The sequence below is a fragment of the Capricornis sumatraensis genome, chromosome 4 (assembly GCF_032405125.1).
Source record: "Capricornis sumatraensis isolate serow.1 chromosome 4, serow.2, whole genome shotgun sequence".
Taxonomy (NCBI): Eukaryota; Metazoa; Chordata; class Mammalia; order Artiodactyla; family Bovidae; genus Capricornis; species Capricornis sumatraensis.
Genome location: NC_091072.1, coordinates 96,722,654 through 96,743,012, shown reverse-complemented (window position 1 = coordinate 96,743,012; position 20,359 = coordinate 96,722,654).

Here is a 20,359-nt window from a genome sequence, read left to right as displayed (position 1 = left end):
AGAAGTTAAATAAGCAGGGTGGCAATATATATCCTTGACGTACTCCTTTTCCTATTTGAAACCAGTCTGTTGTTCCAAGTCCAGTTCTAACTGTTGCTTCCTGACCTGCATATAGGTTTCTCAAGAGGCAGGTCACATGCTCTGGTATTCCCATCTCTTTCAGAATTTTCCACAGTTTATTGTGATCCACACAGTCAAAGGCTTTGGCATAGTCAATATAGCAGAAATAGATGTTTTTCTGGAACTCTCTTGCTTTTTCCATGATCCAATGGATGTTGGCAATTTGATCTCTGGTTCCTCTGCCTTTTCTAAAACCAGCTTGAACATCAGGAAATTCATGGTTCACGTACTGCTGAAGCCCATCTTGGAGAATTTTGAGCATTACTTTACTAGCATGTGAGATGAGTGCAATTGTGCAGTAGTTTGAGCATTCTTTGACATTGTCTTTTTTTGGGATTGGAATGAACACTGACCTTTTCCAGTCCTGTGGCCACTGCTGAGTTTTCCAAATTTGCTGGCATATTGAGTGAAGCACTTTCACAGCATCATGTTTCAGGTTTTGAAAGAGCTCAACTGGAATTCCATCACCTCCACTAGCTTTGTTCTTAGTGATGCTTTTTAAGGCCCACTTGACTTCACATTCCAGGATGTCTCACTCTAGATGAGTGATCACACCATTGTGATTACCTGGGTGGTAAAGATCTTTTTTGTATAGTTCTTCTGTGTATTCTTGCCACCTCTTCTTAATATCTTCTGCTTCTGTTAGGTCCATACTATTCAGATGGGTGCAACTCCTTACTTGCAAGGTAGCTAGTGTTAAACTCAATGTATGATCACTCAAAGTTTGCTTCATCCAAAATGTCCTTCTGGAGCCTGCCCAAGCAAATGTGTAATAGAACTTGTGTGTGGATCCCTCAGTTTATCAGGGTCCAAACATCCTCTTCTTAGTGTATATTTTCTTTTTCCACAACAATTTTCTATCAGTTTTCCTTAATTCTTTCTCAGCTCCTGAGGTTCAGATTATCTGGAGACTTGTTCTGGACTTCCCAAGGCCCTTTCCACAGATGGTTACACTTAATCACTAACATTACAGAGTGCCATTTTGATGCTTACAGCTAAAATGTACCATAATCATGAAGATATTTTGGACTTGCATACATAGTTTCATGTATTTATAAGATGATCTCAAATTTATAACTGCATAAAAGTTGAGCCACAAAAGATGTTTAAAGATTTAGTCCCTTATTATTTTGTATTTGTTTCAAAGCTGGCCATCTGGGACATTCCTTTTGCATAGAAATAACCTCCATTTACTCATTTCTAAACAAGACATTTGTTAAAACTTTTACTTGGGGAACCTGAGTCAGTAAATTGTGATCTTATTCTAAATCCTATAATTAAAATGCAATTGCTTTTGTCTAAAATGGGATGTATTAACTAAATGCATGCATTTCCGTCTTATAAGTTATATCCAAAATGAAATCAAAACCTTCTTTTTACAGCCTAGCCCTTTTCTATTTTTATAACTCTAAATACCTTATATTTTTTGCATTTTAACTTTCTTTTGTTACATAAACTGATAGACTGTAACATAATTGCAAGTATGTTAAGCACAGATTTTTAAAGTTCACTCTAACTAAAGCTTTTCTTTTCCTTCACATTTTTACTTCTTAGTCTCATTCTCATTGTGCACGCCAGAGAATAAAGCAGAAAGATAAAGTGTAGTACATTTGAAACCAATACCAATACCAACACAATTACTACCACTTTTATAGGGTAGAAGTGAAGAAGATAATCTGTTCAAAAATGTCTGTCAAAAGAACTTTAACAACATAAGTGTTGTTAACAAACATATGCTAAATACTTAAGAAATTATGAATTATTTAATATGATATACAAGTAGATATTATTTTAGTTCAGGCTTTTATAACAGAATACCATAGACTGGATAACTTATAAACAACAGAAATTTGATTCTCATAGTTCTGGAGGCTTGCAGTTGGCAATCAGGGCTCCAGCACCACTCTGGCTCAGGTGATAGCCCACTTCCAGTACAGTCTTCTCTTAGACAGCAGAGCAGAAAAGAGTCCATCAGAATTTCACTAGGCAAAAGCAGGTCATCTGGGGATTTAATATTTTCCTGTGATGCAAAGGTCAGGAACAGAGAAGTTATCACTAACAGAATAATTCTTCATAACTGGTATAATGTTCTTCAGTGGTTTAACTCTTGGTTGAGCAGTTTGTGTGGACTATATCTACTTTTTTTCTGAGCCTTTCTTTAAATGTTTCTATACATATATTCCAAATATATATTGAATATATATATATATATATATATATATCCTACCAGTAGTGTCTGGAAATTATGCAATTTCATATTTTGGAGGATAATATAAAGAATTAAGGAGAACTCTAATATTAACAGCTCTGCAGTTTACATTTATGAAAAAATTAGCAAAAAAATAAAATCACCTTATGTTTTAACTTTTCTGAGTTATAAGGTATAAACTAAGAGAGACATAAGGATTATTTAAAACAAATTACAAGCCATAGTAGCAGCTTACTTAACAGCATCTTTGGCCTACAATTTTCACAATTCTATTTTCATACTTCCTCATCTTCACCATGCTATTCATCCCACTGTTACATAGTTTCAGTTCTCAGAAAGTTACATTCTCTCTTTAAACAAGGTAAGCTTACCTTCAGCTAATAATGTTAGTTCTTTTTTCTGGTGAAAATTAAAATCAATTCATTAAACAAGTTCATTCTTTCCCATGTCAGCTTTTCAAATAGGTGAAACTGCTTTCAAATAATCACTTTAGTTACTTTTTGTCAAGCATAACATTTCTTTGTGCTCAAATATTTTTTATATGACATAATAGTCAGATATACAAAGTGGGAAAAAAGTTACTATTAACTTTTTTGTAATAGAAAGAGACTTTGCTGTTTTTCATTTTAACTGCAATAAAAATCTGTAGCAAGATAGGCTTATGTGTCCAGTATAATTGAATCATTTACGATGTTTTCCCATAGATTAGATTCACAATAAGAGGATCATATTTAAAAGTTAGGACTATGCTTTAATCTTTATCTCAATAAATATTGACTACCTGAAAAATGCAACAGAAGTGAAAGTTGTTTAGGATAAGGAAATAAACACTACCACTCATGAGCTCACAATCTAATGCAGAAGACAGATTATGGTGAATGCTAACACTGTGATGAAGATGGGTCAGGCAGCTTTAGAAGTGAAAATGAAGGCAGTACAGACTACTTTGAGGCAGTAAGAGAAAGGGATATGTCAGGAGATTCTTGAGCCATAAATACAAGCTTATATTGGTGAAAAAGATGAAATGAAGGTTTAGTTGTCCAAGTAAAAAGAAGCACAACATGTAAAGACACAGAATATATTTATGGAAGACAGAAATCCAATGTTGCATTGAACTCCAAATAGTTTGTATTAGTTTGTATTACAAAACCAAACAGAGATTTTCATAAGCAGCAAGAAGTAATGCCCAAACAAAAGCAAGTAATGAGCTTTGTGTCATAATAAAAATTTAGACCTTTTTTTGAGTAAATTATGGAAGATGTAGGAAGATATGCAGCTGAAGAGAGATACTCTCATATTTGTGTTATAAAGATTTTAACTCTGACAGCATCTCACAGGTGGGTGGATGGTTGGAGGCTATCCATCCTTGAGGCATAAAAAGCAATAAAACCCTTTTGAGATAATTCAAGATAACAGGAGTCATAACTAAGATAGAAGCAAAGGAAACAAAGGAAGAGAGTTACTCAAAATAGATTTAAAACTGGGACTTCCCTGGTGGTCCAATGGTTAAGAATATGCCTTCCAAAGCAGGAGATGCAGGTTTGATCTTTAGTCAGGGAACTAAGATCCCACATGTCACAGAGCAACTAAGTTGACATGCAGCAACTACTGAGCTCGCATGCTCTGTATCCCATGCTCTTCAACAACAGAAGACTGCGACTAGAGAAGTCCCAGTGCACTGCAACAAAGAGCGTGCATACCACAATGAAGACCCAGTGGAACCAAAATTTAAAAAAAAAAAAAAAAAAAAAGATTTAAAACAAACGTTATGAATAACTGAACTGAGAAAATGATGCAGAAAATGATTTCATGTCTTCTCAGTTGGTTGGTTATACCTTTCATTACAGTTAAATATATAATAGGATGACAAAGTTTACAGGGAGGGGAAATGATGAATCATAAGTTAGATATGTGGAATTTCTTACACCAAGGATTACAATAAGTGTAGTAAACCTCTGGCTCTATGAGGGAAAGTTCAGGACACATGTCTGGACAGGGAATAAAAATTGGGGAATCATTAGATTATAGGCAGGACATGAAGCCATGAGTAAGCTTTTTTTTTTTTTCTTTTTCTCACCAATAACACAGATGAAGAGAAGAAATCTAAGGATAAAACATTATAAAACACTAATATTTTAAAATCAGAGTAAAAGATTCAATGAAGAGAACTGGTCAGAGAATAAAGAGAAACTAGAAAGTGTAGTAGGTATCACAAAATCCTAAGGAGATGAGTATTTCAAAAAGAGCATGCAAGTGATAATCTTTAGTGTATCAAAGAAGATAAATACAGTTAAAAATTGAATCATCTCTATGGACGTCCCCAATGTCTCAGCAGGTAAAGAATCTGCCTGAAATGCAGAAAACACAAGAGATGCAAGTTCAATCCCTGGGTGGGGAAAATCCTGTGGAGGAAGAAATGGCAACCCATTGTAGTATTATTGCCTAAAAAAATTCCATGGATAGAGTATCTTGGCAGGCTATGACTCCAAAGAGTCACAGAGTCAGGTGCAACTGAGTGACTAAGCACCTATCAGTTCAGTCAGTCAGTCAGTTCAGTCGCTCACTCATGTCCAAATCTTTGCGACCCCATGAATTGCAGCACGCCAGGCCTCCCTGTCCATCACCAACTCCCGGAATTCACTCAGACTCACGTCCATTGAGTCGGTGATGACATCCAGCCATCTCATCCTCTGTCGTCCCCGTCTCCTCTAGCCCCCAATCCCTCCCAGCATCAGGGACTTTTCCAATGAGTCAACTCTTCTCATGAGGTGGCCAAAGTACTGGAGCTTCAGCTTTAGCATCATTCCTTTAGAATCCCAGGACTGATCTCCTTTAGAATGGACTGGTTGGATCTCCTTGCAGTCCAAGGGACTCTCAAGAGTCTTCTGCAACACCACAGTTCAAAAGCATCAATTCTTTGGTGCCCAGCTTTCTTCACAGTCCAACTCTTACATCCATACATGACCACAGGGAAAACCATAGCCTGGACTAGACGGACCTTAGTCGGCAAAGTAATGTCTCTGCTTTTGAATATGCTATCTAGGTTGGTCATAACTTTCCTTCCAAGGAGTAAGCGTCTTTTAATTTCATGGCTGCAGTCACCATCTGCAGTGATTTTGGAGCCCCAGAAAATAAAGTCTGACATTGTTTCCACTGTTTCCCCATCTATTTCCCATGAAGTGATGGGACCAGATGCCATGATCTGAGTTTTCTGAATGTTGAGCTTTAAGCCAACTTTTTCACTCTTCCTCTTTCACTTTTATCAAGAGGCTTTTTAGTTCCTCTTCACTTTCTGACATAAGGGTGATGTCATCTGCATATCTGAGGTGACTGATATTTCTCCTGGCAATCTTGATTCCAGCTTGTGCTTCTTCCAGCCCAGCGTTTCTCATGATGAACTCTGCACAGTAGTTAAATAAGCAGTATGACAATATAAGCACCTATGGACTAGGATAAATACTGAAATATTGGTGATGTTTTTGACAAAAACAATTTTAGCATAGTAATGCATAGTCAGCTTTTATCCAATGTTGAGAACTGAAGTAGTTAAATAGTGTATAATTGATTTTCAATAAGTGTGTCTTTAAAATTTATGGATAAATAATAAATTAAAGGTGCTACCAAAAAAGGTTCATCTTCACCAAGGCTCTACAGGTTTGCATAAACTGGGACAATCTGTTTTAGCTGATAGACTGAACAGCCTTTTTGTACTAGAAAATAGACTTTAGTGTTGATTCAAATCTTGCTATTCAAACTCTTAAACAGATTTATTAAGTCAATTAATAAATAGACAAGGAAAGTGTCACAGATTTGTCATATTTTTCTGATACTCCCACAGTTTTGATTCAGGTACCTTCTTCTGATTTCTTACTCCCACTATATTCTATGCTTCTATCCACTTTTATGCATTTAGGACAGCTATCATTTTCTCCAGATATTTGCTTTATCATTGAATGTATCAAAGAGAAATTAAAATATACTTGTTCTTTGGAAGAAAAGCTATTACAAACCTATACAGCGCATTAAAAAACAGATACATCACTTTTCTGGCAAAGGTCCAAATAGTCAAAGTTATGGTTTTTCCAGTAGTCATGTATGGATACGAGTTGGACCATATAGAAGGCTAAGTGCTGAAGAATTGATGCTTTCAAACTGTGATGTGGAGAAGACTCTTGAGATTCCACTTGAGTGCAAGGAGATCAAACCAATCAATCCTAAAGGAAATCAACCCAGAATATTCATTGGAAGGACTGATGCTGACGCTGAAGCTTCAATACTATGCCACCCGATGTGAAGAGCCAACTCATTGGAAAAGATCCTGATGCTGAAAAAGATCAAAGGCAAAAGAGAAGAGGGTGGCAGAGGATGATATGGTTAGATAGCATCACTGACTCAATGGACATGAATTTGAGCAAACTCTAGGAGACAGTGACAGACAGGGAAGCCTGGCAGACTATAATCCATGGGGTCACAAAGAGTCAGACATCACTTAGAGACTGAGCAACAACAGAAGCAGCATATCAAAGAGAACAATATAGAAAATAATACAGCAAATACTTGTGGACTTGTGGACATGGCACCCAGGTTTAAAAATCTTAGGAAAGTGGAGCGTCTATATATGGACCAAAATTTCCTGTTTTGGATAGAGAAATGTACATAGTAAAATCTTGCCTTCTTTCTCCATTTTTCTTTCTTTTTTCTTTTTTTATTGTTAATCATCACTCCTGGTTGATGAATTCACTCTAAAGACTTGGTATAGGTAAGTCTCACTCTACTTTAGAAGAAATCATCAGCATATAAATGAGTTTACACATTTCCTATAACCCATCTTTATTGGCTGAATTGTGTCCCCAAAGATGTTAATTTGAAGCCCTAACCCCCAGTACGTCAGAATGTGGTTTCATTTGGAAATAAAATCGCAGTTAATGAGTTACTTTAAGATGAGGTCATACTGAAATAGCTTATGTCTTTAATTCAGTCTGACCAGTGACCTTATAAGAAGAGATGTAAAGACACAAGGAAGATGGCCGTGAGAGGACAGCATCAGAGACTGGAGGGTATATGTACAAACCAGGGAATATCAAGGATTGTCAGCAACCATTAGAAGCTCTGCAGAGGCAAGGAAACATTGTTTTCTATAGATTTCAAGGGGAACATGGCATGGCTTATGCCTTAGTTTTAGACATATAGCCACTAAAACTGTGAGACAATAGATTTCTGTTATTTTAAGCCACTGAGTTTGTGGTACATTGCTAATGGCATCCTAAGAAATGGATACATTTGTTCATGCAAATTCTCCAGCAACACAGGAACACAGCCCTGAGCTTCAATATACAGGCTGCCCAAAGTTACCCCCAAACCATTAACATCTCATAACTCATTACTGGACACTTCATTGCACTCCAGAGAGAAGAAATCCAGCTCCACCCACCAGATCACCGATACAAGCTTCCCTAACCAAGAAACCTTGACAAGCAACCCGTACAACCCCACCCACAGCAAGGAAACTCCACAATGAAGAGAACTCCACAAACTGCCAGAATACAGAAAGGCCACCCTAAATGCAGCAATATAAACAAGATGAAGAGACAGAGGAATACCCAGCAGGTAAAGGAACAGGATAAATGCCCACCAAACCAAACAAAAGAGGAACAGGTAGGGAATCCACCTGATAAAGAATTCAGAATAACGATAGTGAAAATGATCCAAAATCTTGAAATAAAAATGGAATCACAGATAAATAGCCTGGAGACAAGGACTGAGAAGATACAAGAAAGTTTTAACAAGGACCTAGAAGAAATAAAAAAGAGTCAATATATAATGAATAATGCAATAAATGAGATCAAAAACACTCTGGAGGCAACAAATAGTAGAATAATGGAGGCAGAAGATAGGATTAGTAGGTAGAAGATAGAATAGTAGAAATAAATGAATCAGAGAGGAAAAAGAAAAATGAATTAAAAGAAATGAGGACAATCTCAGAGACCTCCAGGACAACATGAAATGCTCCAACATTCAAATCATAGGAGTCCCAGAAGAAGAAGACAAAAAAAAGACCATGAGAAAATACTTGAGATAATAGTTCAAAACTTCCCTAAAATGGGGAAGGAAATAATCATCCAAGTCCAAGAAACACAGAGAGTCCCAAACAGGATAAACCCAAGGCGAAACACCCCAAGACACATATTAATCAAATTAACAAAGATCAAACACAAAGAACAAATATTAAAAGCAGCAAGGGAAAACAATAAATAGCACACAAGGGGATTCCCATAAGAATAACAGCTGATCTTTCAATAGAAACTCTTCAGGCCAGGAGGGAATGGCAAGACATACTTAAAGTGATGAAAGAAAATAACCTACAGCCCAGATTACTGTACCCAGCAAGGATCTCATTCAAATATGAAGGAGAAATCAAAAGCTTTACAGACAAGCAAAAGCTGAGAGAATTCAGCACCACCAAACCAGCTCTCCAACAAATGCTAAAGGATCTTCTCTAGACAGGAAACACAAAAAGGGTGTATAAACCCGAACTCAAAACAATAAAGTAAATGGCAACAGTATCATACTTATCAATAATTACCTTAAACGTAAATGGGTTGAATGCCCCAACCAAAAGGCAAAGACTGGCTGAATGGATACAAAAACAAGATCCCTGTATATGTTGTCTATAAGAGACCCACCTCAAAACAAGGGACACATACAGACTGAAAGTGAAGGGCTGGAAAAAGATATTCCATGCAAATAGAGACCAAAAGAAAGTAGGAGTAGTAATACTCATATCAGATAAAATAGACTTTAAAACAAAGGCTGTGAAAAGAGACAAAAAAGGACACTACATAATGATCAAAGGATCAATCCAAGAAGAAGATATAACAACTATAAATATATATGCACCCAACATAGCAGCACCACAATATGTAAGAATTGATGCTTTTGAACTGTGGTGTTGGAGAAGACTCTTGAAAGTCCCTTGGACTGCAAGGAGATCCAACCAGTCCATCCTAAAAAAGACCAGTCCTGGATGTCCTTTGGAACGAATGATGCTAAAGCTGAAACTCCAGTACTTTGGCCACCTCATGCGAAGAGTTGACTCATTGGAAAAGACTCTAATGCTGGGAGGGATTGGGGGCAGGAGGAGAAGGGGACAACAGGGGATGAGATGGCTGGATGGCATCACTGACTCAATGGACATGAGTTTGAGTGAACTCCCAGGGTTGGTGACAGACACAGAGGCCTGGCGTGCTGCAATTCATGGGGTTGCAGAGTCGGACATGACTGAGCGACTGAACTGAACTGAACTTATCTACCTGCTAGATATGAAGCTACAAGCCAGAAATAACAAAAATAGACATAGTTCCTGTTATTATGTAGTTTAAAAGAAAGAAAGAAAGAAGCTAAACACAAATTATTACAAATTGTGATAAGTACTCTAGAATAAAAATTACAGAAAGTGATGAGAATAGAGTGAACCTTATGTTGGTTGAGTGATCCAAAATTTTCTTCCTGAAACATAGAGAGGAAACTAAGAAAGGCTATCTGCTGGAAGAGCACATGTAATATCAACTCATCCTGAAGAATCTGAAGTCAAACTAAAGAAATAAGAATAAAATTCTACTGAAAATAATTTAAGAAATGATCAAAATATCCTAACACTGCAATGATTAGAATGAGATGAGTTTACAAGTCCATATTACCTCATGACTTTCCTGGTGGCTCAGACAGTAAAGCATCAGTCTACAATACAGGAGACCCAGGTTCGATCCCTGGGTCAGGAAGATCCCCTGGGGAAGGAAATGGCAACCCACTCCAGTACTCTTGCCTGGAAAATCCCATGGACAGAGGAGCCTGGTAGGCTGCAGTCCATCCATGGGGTCACTTCGAGTCAGACACGACTGAGTGACTTCATTTTCACTTTCACTTATCACCTCATAGGTGATACTAAGAAATCCAGATTCTATTTAAGTGCAATTTGAAAACATGGAAGAGTTTAAGAAGGGACATAATACATTTTAGATTTCTGCACAGCCACGTTCTTGCTGAATGTAGTGTCAATTGAGAGATAAGTAAGAGGAACAGTAAATGAATCAGTTAGTAGACCACTGCCATTAATGTGCTGGAAAATCATGGTGACTTGGAAATGGGAACAGAGAAAAAAGAGTTGTTTTGAGTTACAAGGGTCAGATAATACAATGCTGAGTTGTACTGGAGTTTTATAGTAGACACCATATTTTTGTGATCATGCAGAATTCATCCCCATTTTCTAACAGCATTCAAATTGCCTTTCACCATATTATAAGACTCCCACAGTGCATAGAATTTACAGAACAGTAAAACTATGTATTCTATCATAACTGGGAAATTGAACATATTCCTGTAGGTTCCTTTTGTCAGATCCTTTCTTCCTAACTTATTAGCCAGGGATTAGATACATGAAGCATAACCCACAGTTCATTTCAATTCAGTTGAGTTCAGTCATGTCCGACTCTTTGTGACCCCATGAAATGCAACAAGTCAGGCTTCCCTGTCCATCATCAACTCCCAGAGTTCACCCAAACTCATGTCCATTGAGCTGGTGATGCCATCCAACCATGTCATCCTCTGTCGTCCCCTTTTCCTCCTGCCCCCAATCCCTCCCAGCATCAGGGTCTTTTCAAATGAGTCAATTCTTCACATCAGGTGGCCAAAGTATTGGACTTTCAGCATCAGCATTAGTCCTTCCAATGAACACCCAGGACTGATCTCCTTTAGGATGGGCTGGTTGGATCTCCTTGTAGTCCAAAGGACTCTCAAGAGTCTTCTCCAACACCACAGTTCAAAAGCACCAATTCCAAAGGAGAATCAGACATAGAGAACAGAGTTATTGACATGGGGAGAGGGGAGGAGAGGGTGAGATGTATGGAAAAAGTAACATGGAAACTTACATTACCATATGTAAAATAGGTAGCCAATGGGAATTTTCAGTATGTCTCAGGAAACTCAAACAGAGGCTCTGTATAAACCTAGAGGGGTGGAGATGGGGAGGGAGATGGGAGGGAGTTTCAAAAGGGAATGGATATATGTATACCTGTGGCTGATTCGTGTTGAGGTTTGACAGAAAACAGCAAAATTCTATAGAGCAATTATCCTTCAGTAAAAATTAATTAATTGAAAAACAAAACAAAAACATCATTTCTACAACACTCAGCTTCCTTTATGGTCCAACTGTCACATCCATACCTGACTACTGGAAAAACCATAGCTTTGACTAGATGGACATTTGTTGGCAAAGTAATGTCTCTGCTTTTTAATATGCTGTCTGGGTTGGTCATTGCTTTTCTTCCAAGGAGCAAGGGTCTTTTAATTTCATGGCTGCAGTCATCATGTGCAGTGATTTTGAAGCCCAAGAAAATAAAGTCTCTCATTGTTTTCATTGTTTCCCCATCTATTTGCCATGAAGTGATGGGACTGGATGCCATGATCTTAGTTTTCTGAATGTTGAGTTTTGAGCCAACTTTTTCACTCTCCTCTTTCACTTTCATTAAGAGGCTCTCATCTACATTTATGAGGTTATTGATATTTCTCCCGGAAATCTTGATTCCAGCTTGTGCTTCATCCAGTCCAGCATTTCACATGATGTGCTTTGCATATATAAGTTAAATAAGCAGGGTGACAATATACAGCCTTGACATACTCCTTCCCCAATTTGCAACCAGCCTATTCCATGTCCAGTTCTAACTGTTGCTTCTTGACCAGCATATAGATCTCAGGAGGCAGGTAATGTGGTCTGATATTCACCTGCATCTGTTGACGAATTCTCCACAGTTTGGGGTGATCCACACAGTCAAGGCTAAACGCAAAGCTAAAGGCATAGTCCACAAGGCACAGTTTTCCAGATAGTTCCATCATGAGGGAGTGGTAAAGGTTGGAACGGATGTTGTTCATTGACTAGAAGACCCTCCTAGGTTTGCAGCTCCTGCCATGAGACCACTGCTACATTTATTGTTTCCTGTCTGGATCAATTATTTATTTGGTTGATTTGGAAAGTCTAAGTTTACTTGGAATAATTTGGCATTTGTATTAGCCAGAGTCTGATTCTGTTGTTCATACACAAAGAACTCTACAGTTTCCCAGTTTTGGTTTAAATATCTGAAGAAACAGCTGCTAAGCTAGAGGGCAATGGGGCTGAGAGAGGTTTGTAAATGAAAGTGAAGAATGAAGCTCTAGATATGTTAGTTTGAGGTGTCTGTGGGATGTGTAAAGAGACATTGATAAGCAGTTGGAAATGAGTGTTCAGTGGTTAAAAATAGAGACGTAATCAAAAATTGAGGGAGCATTACCATATATATGATATTTAAAAACCATGGAAATTGTTGAGTCATTAAAAAGAGACAACTGAAAAAGAGGTGGAGAGTTAGGATAAACTCTGGAAATTTCAACATTTAGAGATAGGTTGGAAGAAGAGAAAGAGTCAAATGAGATGAGATGGAACAGCGGAATAACAGTGCCCTACTCACTGGTTAACTCAGTAGCAGAACATGAACTCACAGAAACATATGAACGTGTGGCTCAAGAACAGAATGATTCACATTATGGAATGCAGGAGAAAATGAAGTAAGATGAAGACTGAAAACTGTGCACTTACTTTGCATCAGGAAGATCACTAATGTCTTTAAAGGAACAGGAGGGATGTGTATTCAGAAGCTGAATGAGATGCTCATTTCTTTGGGCTGATTAGAGTCAGAACAGCCTTCTTCTGAAGGGAGAATATTGATAATCAAGGAAGACATGCTGTCACTAAGGTTTCCATATAAGGTCATAGTAGATTCATTCTCCAAGTGCCCTGGCAACTAGGAAGTGGGAATTTAAACTAGACTCAGCCAAACTGATACTTTCATGTGAGCTTTCAGTTCTAAGAGGGTAACTAAAAGAACAGGTGGGAATAACACAGAGGGCTATGACAATGCTATTAAGACAAGTGTAGAAAAGCTACTGAGCAAACTTTAGCACCCTAAGTAAATAATTTCTGTGATTGGAGCATGGCTATATTATGCCCCTCTTGGTATCTATAACAATTCTCTATTGCACCTGTAAAAAATTATCACAAGTCTAATGGCTTAATACAGCTACAACTTTCTTATAATTCTGAAGGTCATAAGATTTAAATTCAGGGTGTCTACAAGATTGTGTTAGGGAAGAGTCTTGTTTACTAGCCTTTTCCAGATTCTAGAGGTCAGCTGCTTTCCTTGGTGTATAGCCCCTTCCTCCATCTTCAAAGCTATCAACATAGCATCTTCAAATCAACTCTCTCTTCTCTCTTTCTCTTTCACTCTATTTACTCTCTCCCCTCTTTACTCCCCTCACTGCTTCTCTGGTGGCTCAGATGATAAAGAATCTGCCTGCAATGCAGGAGACCTGGGTTCAATCCCTGGGTTGCGAAGATCCCCTGGAAAAGGGAATGGCTACCCACTCCACTATTCTTGCCTGGGAAATCTCACGGACAGAGTGGGCTACAGTCCAAGGGATCACAGAGAGTCAGACACAACTGAGAGACTAGCATTTCCACTGCATCCATTACCACATTTCCTTCTGTGATGTTCTTGCTTCCCTGCTGTAAAAATCCTTGTGGTTACACTAGACCCACCCACATAATCCAAGACAATTTCTCCACTGAAAAATCCTTAACACATCTGCAAAGTGTCTTTTATCATTAAAGTAAGATATTCACATGTTTTTGGATTATGATAAGAACACCTCTGCGGATATATTATTCTGTCTACCACAGTTCCAGACTGACTTTTAATCTGGATCTCTAGGCTGAGGAAGATACCCTTCCTAGAAATCTGCCTTCCCTTTCTTTGTGCTAATATTTATTGAGCTTTGCATATTCCTTCTCATTTGAAACCAAAAATCTAGGGTGCAGAGGGAAAGCAAAAGAATAGTTAAGAAGTCAATGCAGAAAGTGAGAGAACAAGTTACATAAATTAGTACATACATGAATACTAAATAAAATTATACCATAATGGGAAGTGCCTATTTAAAGATTCAAATGGTGTTTTTGTTTGTTTGCTTGTTTGTTTGTAACATTGTTGGACAATATTTAACTGCATTGGTACAAACATAAAATAAAGAGGTGAATTCATTCAGCTTATAGTTTAGATACCCCAGTGAGATGAGTAACTTAACTCTTGGAAGACAACCCAATTTCCAAGTGTAATAGGCAATTAAGTTCAACTTTTACTGTAGGAGACAGGAAGAATAACAGCAAAGCAGGCCCCAGCAAGGGCTGCAAAAGAAATTTATAATTGTTGATAAACTGGATGTTATAAGGCATGAGAATCTTGGAACAAGTCCAGAGGAAACAGTTCATAATCTTGAAAACAGATATGATCCTGGGGTCGGAAAACCGACCCCAGACTGTTTCTCAACTGGCGTCTCAGAGTCACATGTTTTATGTATCTGGTGGAAAATCTATAGATAAGAATATTAGTCTTAGTTACTGATTTATTATTGATTACTCTTTCCTAATTACTCAATGGTTAATGATCATTTTGTTCTTTGGCCCTGAAGGCCACATGAGTTATAGTTTAACTCCCCACTTATTCTTTCATTCATGGCTGAAAGTATAATAAAGCTGGCTTGGATTCAGTTCCAGTACCTTCACCTTGGAGTGGTGTTGGTCTCCTGATCCTCAATTGTCTCTGAATTCTTGTGCCTCGTTTCTCATTCTCTCACTGTAATGCGCTTCCGGAAACCCTGCTTGTTGACCTGGTCTCGACATTTTACTGATTCTCCAGAATTTTCATCTAGAGTGTGTTGCTGGGGACCACAAGCTGGATAATAAACACCTTAGTTTCTTCTAAAGAGACTTAAAAATACTTCCACCTCCAACAACATGGTAACTTAGGTATTCTGAGATTTGCTTGCCCCCTTCAAATGCATGAGTCCTCAGTAAAACCATTACCTCAGTGCAATTCTAAATATCTACAAATGATTATACTAACTGAAATATTAAAAATCAAGAATCATTATGAGTGAAAAATAATTGCAAAATTTAAATATATAATTGACAGTAATATAAGAATATGAAAAATCTAAGACAGGAAAGAAGATTCGGGGAAAAAAACAAAAGTTAACTAGGTTGGGTTATAACTGTCACCCTAGCCTCTGTATCCCCTGACAAGTGGGCAGCTCTCCTGGGTAGCTACTGGAAAGATGGTTGACTTAACCCATAGAAAATACTGACACTCTGGCTGTACCAAAAAATGAATGCTCCCTGGGACCTCACTCTCTGTGAGCTACTACATACCTTGCAGCTCCATCTTTAATATTCAGCTAGGTAGATGGATGATGAGCAAGTCCGCAAACACTGTGCTTTCATACAGAGGAAGTGCAAGATTCATTTTTTCAGTGCCCTTACAATGAAGGAATGGGAATTCTACAAGGACAATGCCATCTAATTTGCTCACTCACTCTCACCAATGGCTGATGGTGTTTAAATTGTTTTGGGGGGAAGTAGTATATTTTAATACAGTATTTGATGAATAAAAATAACTGGATATACATTTTGGAGCCGAATGCAGTAGTATGTGGCAAGATGATGGTCTTATAGCAGCAGCTACTAGAAAATGAAGCAGGTAAAGCATCTTCCTGCAGTGCAGGAGGCCCAGGTTCAATCCCTGGGTTGGGAAGATCCCCTGGAGAAGGAAATGGCAACCCACTCCAGTACCTTTGCCTGGAAAATCCCATGGACAGAGGAGCCTGATAGGCTATAGTCCAGAGAGTCACAAAGAGTTGGACACAACTGAGTGACTTCACTTTGGGCTTCCCTGGTGGCTCAGAGGTTAAAGCGTCTGCCTGCAACGCAGGAGACCCCAGTTCGACCCCTGGATCAGGAAGATCCCCTGGAGAAGGAAATGGCAACCCACTCCAGTATTTTGCCTGGAGAATCCTATGGAGGAAGGAGCCTTGTAGGCTACAGTCCACGGGGTCACAAAGAGTTGGACACGACTGAATGACTTCACTTCACTTCACTAGAAAATGAATATTACTTTTTTGTAAACACATTAGTAAGCCATGAAATCAAAAAAAGTCCTAAAGGAACTACAAACTGGAGAAAGGTAAGAGTCTTTGTTTTTCCAAACTTAGTGAACAAATAGAGGTGTATCTAGCTTCCCTGGTGGTGTGGATGGCAAAAAATCTGCCTGTAATGTGGAAGACCCAGGTTCAATCCCTGTGTTGGGAAGATCCTCTGGAGAAGGGAATGGCAACCCATTCTAGTATTCTTGCTTGATGAATCCCATGGACAGAGGAGTCTGGTGAGGTATAGTCCATTGGAACGCAAAGAGTCAGGCATGACTGAGTGACTAACACCCCACTCCTATAGGGATATCTATTAAAAGTCAGGGGAGTTCATGCTTGAGACCTGTGGCAAATGTCTATTTATTTACTGGTAAAACAAAGGGAGGATTCAGATATGGTGATTGACAATGGGAAGAATATCAAGTGATTTCTCAAGAAAATAGAGCTGGGCAAAAATCCTATGTCCACTGAAAAGGATGAAGATTATAACAAAACTGAAGATGGAGTCACTTGAGAAGTGAAACCCAAATTAGACACAATATAAGTAATACATATTATACTGTTTATAAAACATTAATGTGTCTCTCAAATCTGCTTTTCTATAACACCTTGGGACAAATTTTACTAGTTTCTGATTTCTCTTTTTGTAACCATAACCTAACTATAACCATGACTAGTTCTGATTTCTAAGGATTGTCATTTATTTATGAAGCAGTTCCAGCAATATCTAGTCCATGTTATATATGATTTTTCTGAGGATTAAAATAAGCTCACAAATGTAAAATGGTTAGGTAATTTATCTTATGAAGTGTAATTCATATATAGGGTATATAGTCATACATAAAAAAAAATCAAATGAAATAAAATCTGTGTAAAATATTATAGAAAAATAAAACATTTGAGAATTTTTATTTTTAGTAAGTTATTAAGATAAGAGTTTTTATCATTTATTGAGCCCTATTAACAGCATTACACTGAGCACTTCACATGCTATCATCTCACTTTATCTTTGCAACAAACCCATGAGGTTGTTCCATTATGATTTCCTTATTGCAGAAGAGGTTTACAGGAGTTAAAAAGAACTAGTTAAGATTAAATAAACTGCAACTGGCAGATCTGAAACTTGGACCCAAGCTTTCTAACAGCAGAGCCTCACTGTCTTTGTCTACAAACATGGAAATTAAGTAGCTCTAGATTTAGCAGGGGCTTCCCTGATGGTTCAGGCAGTAAAGAATCTGCCTGCAGTGCGGGAGATCTGAGTTCCATCCCTGGGTTGGGAAGATCCCCAGGAGGAGGGCATGGCAACCCACTCCAGTATTCTTGCCTGGAGAATCCCCATGGACAGAGGAGCCTGGCGGGCTAAGATTTAGGAGGCAATTTTTCATTGTGCAACTATATTAGATTAATCACAGAAAGAAAATAAACCTGCAACACATAACATAGAGGTGCATTTATAAAATCTTGTAAGTGTACTTTCAGACAAAACCATTACATGTAAGAAAATATGTGTGTGAAAATTCATCAACATTTTATGAAGTTCTACAAATGTTTAAGAGAGGCATCATGTTTCTACCACCAAATTAAAAGCAAAAATTAGTTATAAATTGAGAAATTTGCTTGATGACTCTAGAAAAAGAATAAATAAAGTAGTTCCAACAAATCTTTATACTTTGCTTCAGTATTTCAACTAACTTCAAAATGGACACATTTGTGTAACCTAAAATTATAATTAATGAATTAACTTTTTTGCAAAATTGTACCTACTTCCAAAGAATCACACATATCAAATTAAAATACTCCATATATCAACATACATGTCATAATTGAATCAATGACAACCATTAGATATTTTCCCCATGCCATATTTAATAAACTACCTTTCGTGCTTTTCAAAGCAGAGAGCCATGATGACTACTCTACAATTAATCTGGGTTGGGTAGAATTTCAGTTTGCTGTGTGCTTGCATGCTAAGTCACTTCAGTCATATCTAACTCTTTGCAACCCTAAGAACTGTTGCCCACCAGGCTCATTGGTCCCTGGGACTCTCCAGGCAAGGATACTGGAATGGGTTGCCATGCCCTCCACCGGTGTATCTTCCAACCCAGGGACTGAATCCACATCTCTTTTACGTCTCCTGCACTAGCAGGCAGTTCTTTAACACTAGTGCCACCTGTAGGAGTTAGCTACACCATCATAAAGCAGTATCTTGGCACTTAACTGACTTGACAGTTTTCCAGGTTAAAGGGTGATTTACTGATCAGAGAAACAAATGTCCTTTCTGGCCAACAGACTCTCTCACGGAACAAAAACAATCAGATGGTCAACAGCCATTTAACCAGATCAGAGTGATCACTCAGCAAATTTGTTCACTGTTCTAGTTTAAACTTTTGGACAGTCCCTTAAAGTTAAGCTGCTTTTCATTGAGGTTGATTTGGTACTCTGTGTTAGCATGGCAAGGTGAAATTCTTTAAATTAAATTTAAATTAAGTCTTAAAATAACTTTTTAGAATAAGCAGTTCATTGATTTTAAAGTATTTTCCTTGGGGCTTGCAAAACTGTCTCTATCCTTATGCAGAAAGAAGCTTAAGTAAAGTCATTAAGATATATGGAAAGTAGAGAGTGAAACATTAATTACAGTCTTTTGCAACTGTCCTCAGAGATGATTTTTCTCTCTGTGGATGTGAGCTGCCTGTGTGCTAATCACTCAGCAATCTATGTTGGTAACGACAGCAGGTGACAGAAGCAGAAAGTGCTCTCTCTAGTCTTTGTATGAAGGAAGATGAGCCACAAGGTTTCTGAAAGGATTGTGGGTGTTAATAGAAATCTAGCTACATAGTTTATTGTCAAACTTAATTATTATTTCTTTTACACACTCATTGGCCCATTTACATTTTGCGTGCATGACTCAAAGAATAAGCTGTGAAATGTTACAAGAAATCGATCACGAAAAATGCTACAAACTCTTTGTATTCCTATTTCTCATAAAATGCATAATCAGATTCAGTAACATGGTAATGTATAACCTAATTAAATCTGACAGTACTACTAAAATTAATGTATAACTTATTTTTAAGAATGTGTCAGCCTTGTGTATTTCTTATTCATATTAATAAATAACACAGATAAATCGAGGCTTGTCTTTACATTTCCACTACAGACTCAATGTATTTTAAATATTAATGCAATATTTGTCAAAGTACTATAATTTGAAAGCTGAATCAACTTACATAAAGTCAAGAAGCAAGTCAGATTTTTAGACAGATATCACATATTGTTATTAGTGTAACAAAAATAAAGCCACAACTAATTTATAGTTTCTCTGAAACTGTTTTTAAAAACATGAAGCAGTAATGATTTGGACAATGTAAGGAGACTGATTTTAGGTTGATTAATATTTAAGAGAGGATTTGAAGTTAATTTTTAAAAGATATTATCAGAACTTTATATGCAATCAAAATTTAATATGAACTCAAGTCATTTTTAAACTTTAAATTTGAAAGTTGTACTCATGATAGATAGGCAAGTACAACCAATGTTATTTGAAGTGTGGGGAAATTGTGCAACCAAATACAGTGTGTGTTTACATAAGAAATTTTTTAAATTACTATGTATTGCTTATTAGAAGCAGCAAAACTTGGCACCTTGAGTAAGTTAATCAAGTCAAATATCCATTGCCTTCTCTTGATACTTCTAGGTAAGTATCCTGAACCACAACTCAACTATAGTAATAACATAGTCTTTGTAAATGATAAATATTTTGAGGGTGAGATCTGTGTCAATTATTAGGCTATTATCTCTCAACTCTAAATCTACCTTTCTATAGTTTTGTGACTCTGTGGCTATGACCCTGCAAATTACATTTCTCTTCTCTCAAATTACATTTCTCTCAGCTACTATCAAGCTGCATTCCTGAGAGGCTCTGCCAACAGGGAACACTAGAGGAAGATCAAAAGGCAAAATGAGAGGAGG